This window comes from Parus major, chromosome 7 (assembly GCF_001522545.3).
Source record: "Parus major isolate Abel chromosome 7, Parus_major1.1, whole genome shotgun sequence".
In the NCBI taxonomy this organism is placed as follows: domain Eukaryota; kingdom Metazoa; phylum Chordata; class Aves; order Passeriformes; family Paridae; genus Parus; species Parus major.
In genome coordinates, this window is record NC_031776.1 from 34463957 (window position 1) to 34479618 (window position 15662).

The window sequence follows — 15662 nt, forward strand, 5'->3', positions numbered from 1 at the left end:
TTTTTTCCCTAAAACCCTGCCAGATATTACTGAAGATCAGATTTTGCAATTACAGAGTAACCACATCCTAATCCTGGGTTTTCCTGCTAATCAGAAACAATTTTTCTCTTGTCGGTTGTGTTCCCTTAATTCATTTTGTCTTAACCCTTTCTCTACATTTAACAGGAGATAGATGCCTCAAATTTTCACCTCTGCTCATATGGGGAGCTTTTACACTGACCAGACACAAACAGTAACTCTAATATTATGTTACAAAAATATTCTTTGAGCATCTTAAGCACATGATTCCTCGAGGTCCAGGAAACTGGGATGAAAACCAGTAGCTCTGCTATAAAGACCTCTGCATCATCTGTTGAGTCCATTTTCCTTATTTAAAGTAGACAGAAATAAAAAAGGAGAGAACCATAAAGGAGATAGAAAATAAGTAGCTGAAAAACCCACTGAAATAACACACCCACTAAAATAATGAAGTCATAAACACAAGGAAAATTTGTGTTAAGGCTACAAAAATACTTTACCTCAGTTCCCTTGGGGCTTGTCTTTACAAGACACATGGCCCTTTTCACTTTATGAGAAGAATCCAAGACGCTCAGCTGTATTTCCAAGGCTGGGCAATGCTTTAAGAAAATATTGTAAGACTGCTATGTCTGGTCTGACCCAGAACCCTGCTTGAAAAAGCTTTACAAATACACTGGAGCAGATGTTTGACTTGAAGTATATCTGCCACCAGCTGATGGTGCACCCTGGCTCATTATCTTATTAATTATAGAGCTGATTCCTTATTGAGGAACCATCATCCCAGAGCTCTCCTTTTAAAACTCAAGTGTTAAGTATCTCAACTGGGTGGTTTTTGTTTTTTTTTTTTGAGGCTGAACAAAAGCAAAAGTCATAGAGCAATAATTTGTTTATCCTTTCTCAGGCCCCGTGTCACTGTTTTTGCTTCACAAATATGTTCCTATCAGAGAAAGTTTTGGGTTGGAAAGGACATAAAAGATCATCTAAAATAAAATTTCCATCTTTCTCTCTACCATTTCTTTGCTTCTACATTTTTCCAAAGGATACAAGTCTACCTCTTGCTCCCACACACTGATGAGGTGATGCAGAAGTATTTGCAGAACTAACACTGACTCTGGTTTGCATCCACTGAAGCTGTAATGATACAGTCTTAGTTAGTTCTGTCTTTGCAATATTTACACCATGGTTGTCTCCTGGGTCTTGGAAGTTCTTCCCAGTGTCACACAAAATTAGCATTTCCTGTGACCGGAATCAATAAAATTATTTATGTTAGTAAATACTGCTGATTATGAAAAGCAATTGTATATTTTAGTGATTATGGCCATATTTTGACCAGAAGTGTTTTGACACTTCAGCAAAGTGCCAGATTTTCAGCAGGGTTTGTAACTCAGAGCCTTTGATTTGAAATCTTGTGGCCAGGTTTTTTTTATTGTGCTGAACACCCAAAGAGCTCTGGGAGTGCTGAGCTCTGTGCTGGGGAAATCCTGCTCTGCCTTGGGCAGCCTGGCATTGGCTGCTGGGCTGATTCCTGCCCGGGCTCCAGCGCTGCAGAGCATGAGAGCCACACTCAGCTCTGTCCTCCAGTGATGACTGCACGTGTGGGTGGCACAAAGAGGAGTTTGGAATGTTTTTAGGGAAGTCTCCTCTTTCTTCATGTGTCACGTTATTCAGGGTCGCAGCATTATCTGATAAAACAAATCTCAGCATCTCTTTGAAGAAAACGCTTCTGTGAGAGGGTTTCTGCAGATACATAAAGCTGGACTTGTGTTTGAAACCCCAAAGAGGGGGCTGGACACAGCTGTAGAGGTGACACAGAGCTGATTTCACAAGGCCTTCATCTCCCCTTCTATGTGACATTCAGGATGTGTTGCACCAGCAACATCCTTGTCCTCCTTCCCACTGAAAAGCTTTCACCTCTTCATGACCTCATGTCAGGAAAGAACTTTTTTTGATTAATATTCACCAGGGCAATGGTACTCCTTAGACATTCAAAATGAAAATTGTTTTGCCTTTTTAATCACCTTTTACCAACGTAGCAAAGCCATAACTAAGCTGAACTGACATTATTTTCTTATGATCGTATAAAAGAGGAGAAAAGCATTCATATTGTCTTTGGACACTTTTACTTTAGTGACAGTATTGAATATATACCATTATGAAAAGACATTTATAATCTCTTAAATTTACTCTGTCTCTATCTGATCTGGCATTTGCTGCCTCTATGCTGGTGACCATATGTGTGTGCTATAGATCAGTGTGCATGTGCTGCATGGAAGGAGGAAGAGGGCTGAGCAACTAAATCCATCAGAAACAAATATGATACAGCACCGACCTGCAACGATGCTTTTCTCAGTGCCCACAAACTCTCCTTTCCATCAGGGCCTCTCTGTTCTGCTGGATTTTTTCAGAGCTCCATTTCCACCCTTCTTTCAGGGTGGATGTAACGAGAAATGTTCTCTGTCAAGGCTGGTTTGGGAAATATTTTGGGGGTTGAGTTCAATTTTCTGTAAAGTTTATCTTTGTTCTGGTTTTGCTTTTGTTTTATTTGTTTAGCTGGTTTTTTTGTTTGTTTGTGGGCTCTGTTTTGTTATGATTTTCTTCCACAGGTGGAGCAGGACAGGAACTCTGTCTCAGACATGGGAAGTGTCCTTTCCAAGCACATGAGGAAGTCTGTTCTGCAGCAGCAGGTAAAATGATCCATTGCTTGACACTGCAGAGGATTGTCCAGCATCACACAGGTCATGGGGCCATGTGTCCAACTTGGAAAATTTCTCATCTGCTCCTTTTGCACTGGAGGGGGAGGGAGTTGGTGTTCATTGCCCCCTCTACTCCATAGGATTTCTGCTAGAGGTTTAAAATATGCAACTTCTCTACTCCTGCAGCAAAGTCTGGTGTAAATCCCATCTCAGAGATGTCTTTTGCAAAAAATAAATGAGTAAAAGATTAAATAAATATTAAGTATATATATATATATAAGTATAAATAAGTATAAATGAAAGTCCCTTTCTAATACCCAGCATTGGCTGCATTTTCTTTATTGTTTCACTCTGAAATTTCTCTGTCTGAAGTGACCACTCAAGCTAATGTGTAAAAACCCAAGAAATCACATTTGTGTCAGTTTTCTGACTTGCTATTCAGCGAGCTGCAGCTTTTTCATAGCACCTGGAGATAATTTAAGATGTTGGTAATTTCCAGTAGGTGCAGGAAGTGTGTGTCAGTTGTCAGCATCTGTTGCTCTGTTATGTAAAAATACCTCATTTCAGGGCATATAAAATTCCCAGCAGTATTTTTTAGGTGAGACCCAGGTGAAATCGTGGAATCATTAGGAGTGGAAAAGACCTTTAAGGCCCTTCAGGCCAGTCATCAGCCCAGCACCACCACCACGTTCTCCACTAAACCATTTCCCCAAGTGCAACATCCACATTATTTTTGATAACTCCAAGGATGGTGATTCCATCACTTCCCTGGAAGCGTGTTCCAATACTTTTCAACCATTCCCATGAAAAACATTTTACTAATACCTCACCTAAACCTCACCTGGTGCAATTTGAGGCTGTTTTGTCCTGTCTCTTGCTACCTTGGAGAGGAAGCTGAGCCCAGCTCACCAAAACCTTCTTTCATAGAATTATAGAGAGTTATAAATGTCCCCCTGAGCCTCCTTTTCTGCAGCCTAAATAACCCCAGCTCCTTCTGCCACTCCTCATCACACTTGTGCTCCAGACCCAAACCTGTCTTAACCTAACTTAATCTAACCTAACCTAATAAAAAAAAAAAGGTTATTATATTATTTTTCACAATAGGTACGATTTCTTTAAAAACACACCATTTAAAACAAAATATTTCATGTGATTTCTCATTCCAAATCCACTGTTAATCAGTGGGATGGAATTTAAACTGTTTCCTGTTTTTTCTGGGGTGTTTTATTGTTCCTGGTGAATTGCAGGGAATATGTAAAGTGGAATTTGAAGCAAGGATGGCATAATGTATTTCAGGATACACCTTGACAGAGGCATTAATTCACTTCAGGTTCACTCCACATGGAAACTCTGTATTTTTATGACATATACAGTTGGTTGTAATGCCATACTGGGTATCATGTATAACATCAAAGAGCTAAGTATGTATAAAGGTATGTTGTATTTCTTTAGTTCATTTCAACAAATTCCTTTTCAACCTTGGATACCTCCTGCTTAAAACCTTTAGCTCGTCTTGCACTTTTATTTGCATCATTTCTGTCCAAAAATAATATTTGTAACAGGAAAACAGAATGACTAGGATATCTTCTTTTTTGTTGTTTTTGTTATAGCCTTAAGCTATTTAACTCTTAGGTGTCTTTGGAAAGCTGACAAAAGTTTACCAAATAAAGTTAAGTTCTTGGAGTATCATCAGCTTGCTTTCCACGCTGTCATGAAATTGTTTTCTTAAATTGGGCTGCTTCCCAAACGAAATTTTCCTCTACTGAGATAACGTCCCACAGCAGATTTTCTGAAGCCTTCAGAGATTATTCCTGGGCCAGGATTTCAGGCTTTGCTGAGCGAATAAGCAGAGGGCTTTTCGTGGGGGGGACCAAGCAAGGCAGAGAAAAAGCAGGTGTGACCTGGGAGCTGTGGAGATGCTTTCACATGGTACATGAAGCCAGGGTGACAGATCATCCTGAGCAGGAGGGATTGCTCTCTGTGCCATCCTCTGAGCAGTTTGTAACATGGGTGGGATTGTATAATCATAGAGTGGTTTGGGTTGGAAAGGAACTTAAAGCTCTTCTTGTTCCAATCCCTGTGTGGGCAGAGACATCTTCCACCAGACCAGGCTGCTCTGTCCCACCTGGCCTGGGTGGACTGAGTATCTGAATCCTTTAGGAAGGCTGCCTTAGTAAAGGAGTCTGGATGGGAAAGCTCTGCTGAGCTGATTGCTGAGCTGAGGTGTACATTGCTGGGAAAGGTGTGGACAAGCCTGGATCAAACTCCTGTATTCTCTGCTTCCTTTGGAGGTGACCCTGAAATTCCCCAGACAGAGGAATGATCAGGCTGCCCTCCCCAAAAGAAGACAAAGGGAATGATTGTCCAACCTTTGCCTGTGCTGATGAGTAGTTACCATTAGCTGGCAAAATGTGTCAGGAGCTGGAAGAGATTTTGTTTGACCAAATAGTTTAAAATAGTGGTTGGAATTGAAACCAGCTGTTGCAGAAACTGGCCTTTGCAGTAATGTAATTACAACAATCTTTACACTTTCTATATCTCTGCTTTTAGCAAGGCAAATGACTTTCAGAGATTTATTTTTGCACAGTGTATCTGAAAAGTGCCCATCTCTGAGGTGGACAGATGCCAGTGGGGACATCACGTATCGTGTAACATATTTCAGCTCGAGGCTCTGAAATGTCACAGGATCCACAGAATCCTTGAAGAACAGAGAGGACCTGAGCTTCTGATGTGTCACTCAAAGGAGAGGTTGTACATGACACATAGGTTGCTTTATACCACTCTGTAACTTGGTGTGCTTATGCAAAGAAGTGCATGTGGGATCGATGGCATATGGTATATTAAGAAAGAATAACACCAGATTTTTAAAAAATGTATTCACCCATTAAATGGTGTAAATTAAAGTAAGCTGTCAAAATGACAGCACAATAATGCCATCTTTGCAATAGCACATACTGCAGCACAGTTAAATCATATCACTTTTGGGGAAGAATTACAGATGAGATCCAAGAAAAAATTGGTTTTGAAATGCAATTCTTTGTTAGTTAAGACTCATCATTGCTAGCCAGGATCCCCTATAAACACATAAAGCACAGAGTCACCGCAATAAATCATGATAATTTATATCACAGCTAATTCTGGGGAAGTAGCATCAGGGGTTATACTTCAGATACACTTCATATTACTCAAACTGTAATTATTTTCATTAAAATATAAAATTGCTTACAGCCAAGTTACTTGAAACACACAGCGTTGCGCATTTAACCATGTACACAACAGGGCCACAAGAGTTCAAAATAAGTAAAGTCAAGTGTTAAATAACAGCACTTATACTTTTTAATTGCATATCTTTGCAGACACAATCAATACACTTTTAATATTCCTTTTTAGTGGAACGTTGGACTGGCTTTTTCAATCACCGTCACGTTGATTAAAAGTCAATGTCAAAATAAACTTGAGAAAATACTGTTAGGTGCTTGTAAGCACAGCCTCTCTAATGGTTTGTGCATGTCAAGAGGGCAAATCTTATTCCAGGAGGAGAAAAGGAAATGCTTCAAGTTTGTGCGAAGGCGAGCAGTGGAAGGCTGAAGAGTTTGAACGTTTTCAAGTGTAATAATTTATAACACCACTCGCTCTCTAGTGCCTTTCTCTAACAATCTCAATGGGTTCTACAAACAGTAATTAATTACAGCCTCCAACACCTCTGAGAGGTAAATACAGGCAGTATGAGGTGCTCTTCATCTGTTCGTGGAGCAAAGCAACCCCACAAATCTCTGGAATGTACAGGAGCTGCAGGAGAACTTCCCTCTTGGCAGACAACTTAGATATATCTGTCTTTATTAAATTGAGAGTCAAAAAATGAGTAATAAAATGCATCCTAAAGTCTGTTTTGTTTTTTTTTTTCTCCTGAAAGATCATCCCCCATTCCCTGCAAGGGATGAGTTTTACTGCAGGGGAGAATCAAAGCTGAGAGCTAAAAATGTTCTCACCTGTTTGCTTCAGAAGTTAGGTGACAGTGGTGAATGATGCACAGAATTCCCAAAAAAATAACAGAGAATGGGTTCTCAGGTGTGCAAATGGCCCTTAAAGTCAGTGTGAGTGTACAGACCTTCACTCTAGCCCCAGTTCTCAATCATTTCATTAGAAAATAATTGTATACATCTCCTGGTGAACATTTATTAATGCAGGTCTCTTCCATTGCTGCAGATACTATCAAGATTCTGGAAATCTGTGGCACAGCTGAACTTTTTGTGTCTGTAAGAAAACTCTGCATTCAGACTGGATGAAGGGCCCAAGCAGCTTGAACAAGAACTCTTCTCTCAGAGGAATTTTTCCAGATGGCTTTTCCAGCAACTCTTTCCCATGGCAATTCCAGGTGAGCTCAGAGTTCATTTTGAACCTGAGCCTGCTTCCTAAAATATCATGAAATCATGGTGCTTTTGGTGTCTTTGACATATTGAACTTCTAATTTTCATTTAGGCTAAACCATCTCCACCTTTTCTAAGTCAGGCAGAAGTAAATCTTCAGTTTGCTTGATATCATAATATCATAATCCTCATTTCCTCTCTAGTGGAACAGTCCAGGTTATTCCTATGACTGAAGAAATGGAGGAGCTGTTTTTCTCAGTCTTTCTTGTGTATTCTCACAAACTGGGGAGCACTAGGAGTGTTGGAATTACGGAACTAAGACACAGAGATTAGGGCTAAATCTCAGCACTAAAGTTTTTGACGTCTAACTGATGTCAGCAAAACTGCTTTTCCCAACTTTCCCATGCCTGTTGTGCAACATTACAGGGAGTGGAGGATGGTATTCAGCAGTCTTAGGAATTTCAGAGGAAGAGTAATCATTAGGAAAGAAAGATCATGACAAGTCTCTGGCGTAATGGATTAAGATGTTTTTATGGAAGTGAAAAATGCATATAAATTCAGCAGTGAGGGAAGGGATCTGACCTCTGGCATTAAGGCAGGGCAGTTGGTTGCCATCACTGTTTCCTGACGATGTGACAGTGAGCTTGAGCTGGAGAAGTCTCCTGTGCCATGTCCCAGAAGGGACAATCCAGGCTGGTGGGTCCTGTATCTAATGCCTGTGGTGCTGTCCCAATGAAAAACAACCTCTTGAAGAGTGCAAACATCTTTGTGTAAGAATGATAATTTCCTAGGAGAACCTGAAAGCCTCCAGGTAAATCCAAAATATAAAAATATAAACCCTCTCACAATGCTGAAACAATTTCCCAAGCACAAGATGTTTTGGGCAAAATAAAGCAGACCTGCACCTCATGTGTGGACACTCTCTTCCCACATTTGATTTGCAGTATTTTTTTGTCCATTTAGATTAGGTATTATGAAGAAATTAAGTGGTGAGGCCCTGGCACAAATTTTAAAGAAACTGTGGCTGCCCCTGGATTCCTGGAAGTGTCCAAGGCCAGGCTGGATGGAACTTGGAGCAACCTGGGACAGTGGAAGTGTCCCTGCCCATGGCAGAGGGTGGAACTGGATAAGCTTTAATGTCCCCTCCAACCCAAACCATTTTATAAATCTATGCTGTGTCCTGTCACTTATATGTAAATAAAAAGTGCATTATTTCATCCTTTTCACCATTTGTTAATTTTAGAACCTTCACAATGAGAGACTAAAACAGAAAAAAGCAGGTAAAGTAGTTGAAAGCAGTAGAATTATTTCAGATTGTATGAGATACCAACAATCTCCCCAGGAATGTAACTTTTTTAGTTCAAGTTGACATTTAAATTGCATTTTGTGCTGGAAAGAAAAGTCAGTGGGAGAAGAAGGATATCAAATGAAATAGTGGCACATGTGGTGAGTCACATTTGCTATTATTTTGTAAGTATTATAAAAATATATCTGATTTTATTGGAATTGACAGAAAATTATTAAAAATTTGAGATAAAGTTTTCCTTTGGTAAACTGTGCCTTACAGATGGCACATCAGAGAAAATTCTCTTCTTGCTAAGAAATCAAAACAGTTCAGGGAACACGGCAGCATCAGGATAATAATAGTTGACAGGTACAGTGGCTGTGAACAAACACCCATATCATGGTATCTGAGATACCATATTTTCCCCACTAAAATTAAACCATGAGCTCTCTTTGACAATGCTGTGTTAATTATATGCCGGCACTTGCTTCAGTTTGGCTTAATACTGCTTTAATTCCCTCACAAGCAGGTCTTTTTGGAGTTCACCGGGGGTGTTTGGTTAGAAACCTCTTTCCACTCCTCAATTCTACCCCAAACACAGCTCCAGCAGCTGCTGAGGGTGCTCTGGACAGCGATAGGGGAACCAAATCAAACATAACCCTGGAGTAACCCTGATGCTCGACCCACATGTTTGTGTTGAGCTGTGCAATTTTCTCTGCAGCTAAACTCAAATTATGTTCTATGCCTAATGTGGCAATGGCCGGGATGGATTAAATATTTTTTAAACTGCATGGATTAAAACAAAAGTATTTTTGTGATGATAATTTGCTACTTCAGAATGAAATCAAACTGATAGTAAAATTGACAAAGTCCTAACATAAAACACTGACAAAAAAAGGTAATCAGTCTATTGTTACATTTGTCAAACTCCTTGATTAAATTGGTGTTTAAAGCAATAACAGCTACAATTTATATTACAATATATTGCGTTTTTATGCACAGTAGAGAATTAGACAAAATATCATGTGTCAATGAGTGCCACTTCAAGTAAGGTAATTAATTGCTTCAAGCAAGGTAATTAATTCTATAGTAAATGAATCTGTGGTATTAGACAATTTCAAAGTTAATGCACTGTTTTTTTTCTCCACATAAGGTTTGAATTATACAAGAGCCTGTTCTCCTGCTGACTCCCAGTGTCCCCACCTCCCACAGGTGATTTTAGGAGAAATAACTCCCTGGTATTGGTTTGACCCAAAAATATATATATCAAAATTATAGAGACTGATTGAGTCAGGGAAGGATTCTGCATCTTGATGGGATCAGCCACTAAGGGCTAGGACTTGGATGTCACTTTTAGGCTTTCCAGTGATGCCAGACCTGCCATGGCTTTCAGAGCAAAACAGTCATTCCAAAAATAAAAGGAGTGCTCTTCTACCCCCTCCTCTCCTTCTCTTGCCATGCCATAACAGGGGAAACCTGCATTCGTTCTGCACAGCAGAGATAATTACAGTCTGATAGTCTTAATGAATGAGTTTATATAGAAACGTTATCGCTGTGACAGTCGAGAACAGGCTGAAGCACATGTGTGGCGAGGAGACCAAAAGCTGTGCTTGAATATATATGAGAGCACAAGCAGCATCAAGCCTAATTCTTCTTAAACTCCTTAAATCATAGTCTGGGATGCACAGGAAGCCTTGCAGTTGCTCTCTGCTTGCAAACGTGAGGGGGAAGTGAAATTAGCGTAGATAAAAGTAAACCTAAAAGATATGGATCTGTGCTGGCACGCAGAACGCAGGGTCAGTGGAATCATTCAAAGCTCTGGGCTTGGATTCAGCATATTCAGAGGGTAAAGCATCAAAACTGGGGAGAAGCAGGCAAGTGAGAAACGGTGCAGTAGGAAGGAAACAGAAATACTGAATAAACCCTGAGGCTTTTCAGAATTACTACTTCCAGTGAGGAGGAGTGTCATGAGAGCACGGGAAAAAAAAGGCCTGCAGAGCCCTATTTTTGGTGGTGCTGATCACCACTGTGCAATCTCCCAGAGCTGCCTCCTTGCAGAGCTGCCACAAGATTTCACTCATCCTTTTATGCCACATGCAGAGCCTCAGAACAACCAAGGGTGTTGGGGCACTGCCACCCCCAGCAGCAGCTTCTGCTCCAGGCAGGACAAATGGTAGAGCCACCATCAACCCTTCTCAGCCACTTCCTCTCTAACATCACCTTTCAGCCTTAGAAAAGATGTCATGAATGAAACTATCAAAGTTCTCTGAATGGCCCAGATATAATTATTGTCTTTACCAGTGATAGTGTTTCCTCAGTGAGATTTTCTCCATTACTGTGAAAATGGCACCAGAGAAATCAGAAAGCTCTATTTTCTTATTGATTTATTGAATATAAATCAGGCATTAGTGATCAGGTGGAAGGAAGGTGCCAGATCCAAAGAATAGTCCAGGCAATGAGATTCTTTCCACTGACTGGAGTGAATTTTGGATCAAACATTTGGAAGTATCAGCTGAAAAGCAGCACAATATAGAGGAGAAATGTAAATTTTGATTGCTGCTAGAAGCATAAGAAAGCAGTGCTGCTGCTCCAGAGGCCGAGGCAGGAGCTGAGAAGATTAACATGGATCTGCCAAGCTGCCCTGGCTCAGGGAGCCCATTGGAGGGTTCTCCTTGTGGCATTCCCCAGATCCCAATCTCCTCTGTTACTCTGCCTTCATAGAACCTGGAAAATTCTAACAGAAAAAAAAAATAAATTATTGTGGCATTCTGCAGCAAATGGAAAGGAAGTGAAACTGAAAAAAAGAAAAAAAGGAGAGGGAAAATCCAAGGAAAAGCAACCCCAATCACCCTTTTCCTAACCACCTGTGGTGTGTCCAAGCTCCAGAGCAGGGCTAATGTAGATCAGGGATGGACTAAATCCAGAAAGGTTTGCTTAAGCCCAAATAATTGGGGATAAGGATCTGACTCACCACTTCCTCTGGTTTTTGAAAAGCCTAAGCTACACGGCCATGGCTTTTCAAATCCAATCCAACCCTTCCTTCCCACCCGGTGTCTGCTCCGCCGCGCGTTCCGAAGCGAGCTGTTCTCATGACTCACGGGGACAGTTGACCACCGTTCTCAACTGTGCTCCTTCTTACACATTTGGTACAAAGAAGGCAAAAAAAAGAGATCCATATTCCAGTTTTATGGAGACACAAGCACATACACAGCAATGCTTGATCTGCAGCCAGCTAATGGAGAGGATATGTTGAAACCACCAGGCATATTGTTATGAGGAGAACAATAGATATTGGCAACATTGTTTGATCCGTGTGCCAAGGGTAAAATTAAAGCCGTATGTTCACCCCACCAGACACAGATTGTGGATGGATGTTTACGTAAACAAAGGGTTTGTTAGACTGTGTTATCATTTTCTTCCTTTGGCTCTGCAACTTCTAGGCCAGGTACATCAATAAACTCTTTTCTGGAAGAGTCTGGAAGAACCACATCAAGAGCAACAGTTACACAAAACCTTGGTTGATTACCATGTGGATATATAACAATTTCTTTTCTTCCCTTAACTTCTTAGAATAGCAGCAATCAGAGCCAACCCCTTAATTCTTGCAGGGAAAAAAACCTCTATAAAGACCCTAGAGATTTATCAATAGAGCTCGAGGACCGGATCAAGAATAAGCTGTAGCAAAAGTTTTCCTATTTCCTACCTGTGCTTCCCAGCATCCCACCCTCTCCAGCGTGGCTTGTGGTGTTGTTAAAGCAATTGGTAGAAAATGAATCTGGAAAATTTCCCAGAGTGTACAGCTGCCCTTTTAACTTACACCTCACCAACCCACCCCAAGTCAAGGAACCGACATGTGGTGTGCGCTCCTCCGGGAGCCGCGGGAGCACAAATACAGCTGTGCAGATCTGGCACACGGGGTTTTTGATTTCATATTTGCTTGCTGGCCAGGCAGCAGTGAGCTTTCAGGGAAGAATTACCCAGAACTGCCTTCTACAGAAAGAATAAGGCAGGGGAAAAAAAGGGAAAAGAATCTTTCAGTGGTTTATCGAACGTTGTTGTCCAAAGATCCCAGGTGGAATATGCTACAAGTTGCTTGTGCATTGCTGAGCTGTGTACACAGAGCTCTTTTGGGGGGTGTGATTACTGCTGGTCTTCATGGAATTTTATAAAAACTCCTGATAGATCTGTCTGTATCAAAGATCTTTCACTTAGGCTTTATTTTGGTTGTCTATCTATAAAATTACCAAAATTTCCCCATTTAACAAGTTACGGGGGAAGCCTGATGTATTTGCTTTTTTCATAATTAAAAAAAATAATTAAGAGTGGCTGCTATATTTTAATAATTTTATTAATAATTATTTTTAGAAATAATAAAAACTATAATAAGGCTGTTGCCATCTGGTTCAGAGCATGAGTCTGGGAGTATGTGCATCTCTAGTTACATCAATACAAAAAATTCCTGATTGCTGCAAACCAGAATTAGATATTTATAAGTGCCCACCTCTTTGATTTCTCTGTGGAAAATACCAAAGTCAAAGAAACTTTAATAAAAAACTTGTAGTGACAAATTTTTCTCCCTTTCTTCGTGATATCAGCAGCTGTTCTCCTTTAGAAAATGCATACAGCAATTTTCAGGGTTATCTCTGTACTTCTGGCTGGCACTGACGCTTTTGGCAGAGATTACTTGCAAGGAAGAGTCTGCTACATCTTGTAGGTCCTACTTTGAAAACAGGCAGTCACAGGTACTGAAGAGATGTATCATCTCCATTCTACTCTGGCAGTTAGCAGGAGGACTGATCACTAAACTGGTCTAATTGAGCTCTTCTCAATCACTTGCAGAGATGAGAAAGTTGTTGGAGAGATATCACTGGAGGCTCTGGGATTTTCTTCTGAAGTCATTCTGAATTAGCTGCTAATGGGGAGCTTTCTTTGATAGCTCTTTTATAATTAAATGCAGCTGGATGGAAATCAACCACAAAGGGAACTCAAGTTTGTTTATCATTACTTCTGACTTTGTTAGCAGATGTTTTCTGAGTACCGTGGTAGCTTGTTTAATTTGTCTCCGTGTAATGTGAAGCAGGTAAACTTTGATTAATAAACTGACAAGTACATTCCTTAATTTATTTTAGAAGTTTCCATCTATGTCTGTTACAGCACATGTGCCAAATCCCAAAAGGAAGAAAATAACTATTTGTGTTTGATTTTTACTGTTATTTTTAAGTCTAAGGCCAGATGAAAACGTGCTTGTTGGTAACGCAGCCTTCACCTTTAATGGACACAACCACCAGCAAACTTCTGCCATGTGTGAAAACTCCACATTACATTTCCCACTGGGCTATTCTGTGTTAATTTATGAACAAGAATTCACCTTGGTTTACAGGTTGTTTATTTTTCTATTAATTCCATTGGAAATACCCTCTATTTTTGGGCTTAGTATGTGCCCACCCTCACTAATTGTGGTGGACGACTGTATGCCCTCAGTCATGCACATGTGATTTATACTTGATGTTGTCAGTAAACAGCTATCTTAGAAAAAAATGCTTGAATGCAAGTATAAACAACTGAACTGGAATGCTTACATGCATTTTTTCCTAAGGAAGACATCTACATCTATGTGTGAAATTCAAAATCCTGTCTGGAGCCTTTTTGCTGTGCAGATTGAGTGTCCAGTGCTTTAACTGAATTATCTGAAAATCCTGCAGTGTTCCAAGCTACATTTTAAATTAAATAGATGGTCCACTTCCTGCAAAGTGTTTCAGATTAACATCTTGGGGATAGTTACCAAAACTGCATAGGAAATACATATGCAGCAGTTGGTTCCCATACATAAGATGAACAGCTTCTTTCTTATCTTCCTTTTTGTACTGCATGTTTTCCTTCTTTCTCTCTCTCATTTATCTGCTTCTAATCTGCAAGAAAATTATTTCTGCCTCTGTCTAGGCTGATCTCCTACATTGCAGCGCTGACCCTATCTCAATTTGTAGCATTTATTTACTGCTTTTTTCTTTTTTTTTTTTTTTTAAATCTGCCCTTTCTAACAGCGAGGATTTGGACATCTGCTTCACATCACGGTGTGAAGTGTGAAGCATCAGGTTTTTGTAGCTGTCCCACTATGAAGTGAAGGCTGCCCTCCTCACCCTGGCCCGTGTCAAGGCCACTTCCCTGGGCTCTGCACACCTGATTTGGGCACTGCTCACTGCTGCCTGGGCTTGTGGAAATCAGAGCTTGGGACATGGAAGGAAATTGAATGATTGAGGGGGAAACCATCATTGGATTCACAGACACAGGACTGCCACGGGGCTGGGCAGAGCTGGAACCACCTCGTGGTCAGGTGAGATAAAATTGCAATACCTGAACCCAGCTGCCAGTTTGTGCTGTCATTCCTCCTGGGTATTTCTAGTCTTCAGAGAGAACCAGGATATTTTCTGAACACTTGGTATCCCTCTCAATTTTTGGTACTTAAAACTTTACAGGTTTAAATTTACAGCAGTTCTTTGTATTTGTTATAAGCAGACTGTTTGCTGTTTCTTATTCTGCAGCTTAAGAAGTTATTTTTCAATAATTGCTGTGTATTTTTTTTAACTAGCCTTAATGAGTCAGAAATAAAAGTAAAAACAATAATTCTTGCTTTTTAGACCAAACATGTTGAAATGAACCCTCCACAAGAGGAAAAAAATCTGTTACCTTACCTGCTAGTGAAAATACATTTTCTTATGAGATTCTTTGCACTTCTGAGGACTATTGAGGCTCTTTGATAACCAAGTGAAATACAAATTGCAGCAAATTAATAGGAGAACCTTTTTGAAAGGACAACCAAATCTAATTCAGTGGACCTTATCCTGATTTGTGGCTGTTTGGTGCAGTCAGCTGTGAACCAGCTCTACTTGTGTGCCTCCTGCCAACACGAGGGCCCAAAGTCAGGAATTAATTGCTGGCTGACTCTGGTTTCAGGGATTTGGATACCTGAGCTCGCAGCCCCGAAACCTGATCACGGGGACATCGGCACATCTTGCTGCAATAATGGGATCTACGGGCCTGAGCTAATATTTTAACTACAGGGAAACGTAGGCTATGCAGAAGATGATGTGCAGAAAAATGAAAAGCATTCCTGAGTCATCCTTTTTTAGAGCAGAATGAGGCATGAGATAGTAAATACTGGATATTTTATTCTGCCTTTACGTTTCCAAGACGGGGTAACGTTGTAAGCTCTCCTTACAAACCCCAGAGTTAAGGGATTAGCAGAACCACAAGGTTTCCTCTATATTCATGATCCAAAAAGCAGATTAAAAAAGAATATAC

At 40.4% G+C, this 15662-nt stretch overlaps 1 long non-coding RNA gene across 1 annotated transcript in view; it reads left to right on the top strand.

Moving 5' to 3' along the window:
• Window positions 1–15662, top strand: part of LOC107207783 — a 29447-nt gene that overhangs the window by 1652 nt on the left and 12133 nt on the right. Inside the window, exons 2-3 of the long non-coding RNA XR_004498291.1 lie at window positions 2622–2702; window positions 6918–7086. This is a non-coding gene — a long non-coding RNA (uncharacterized LOC107207783). The remainder of the gene's footprint in view (window positions 1–2621; window positions 2703–6917; window positions 7087–15662) is intronic.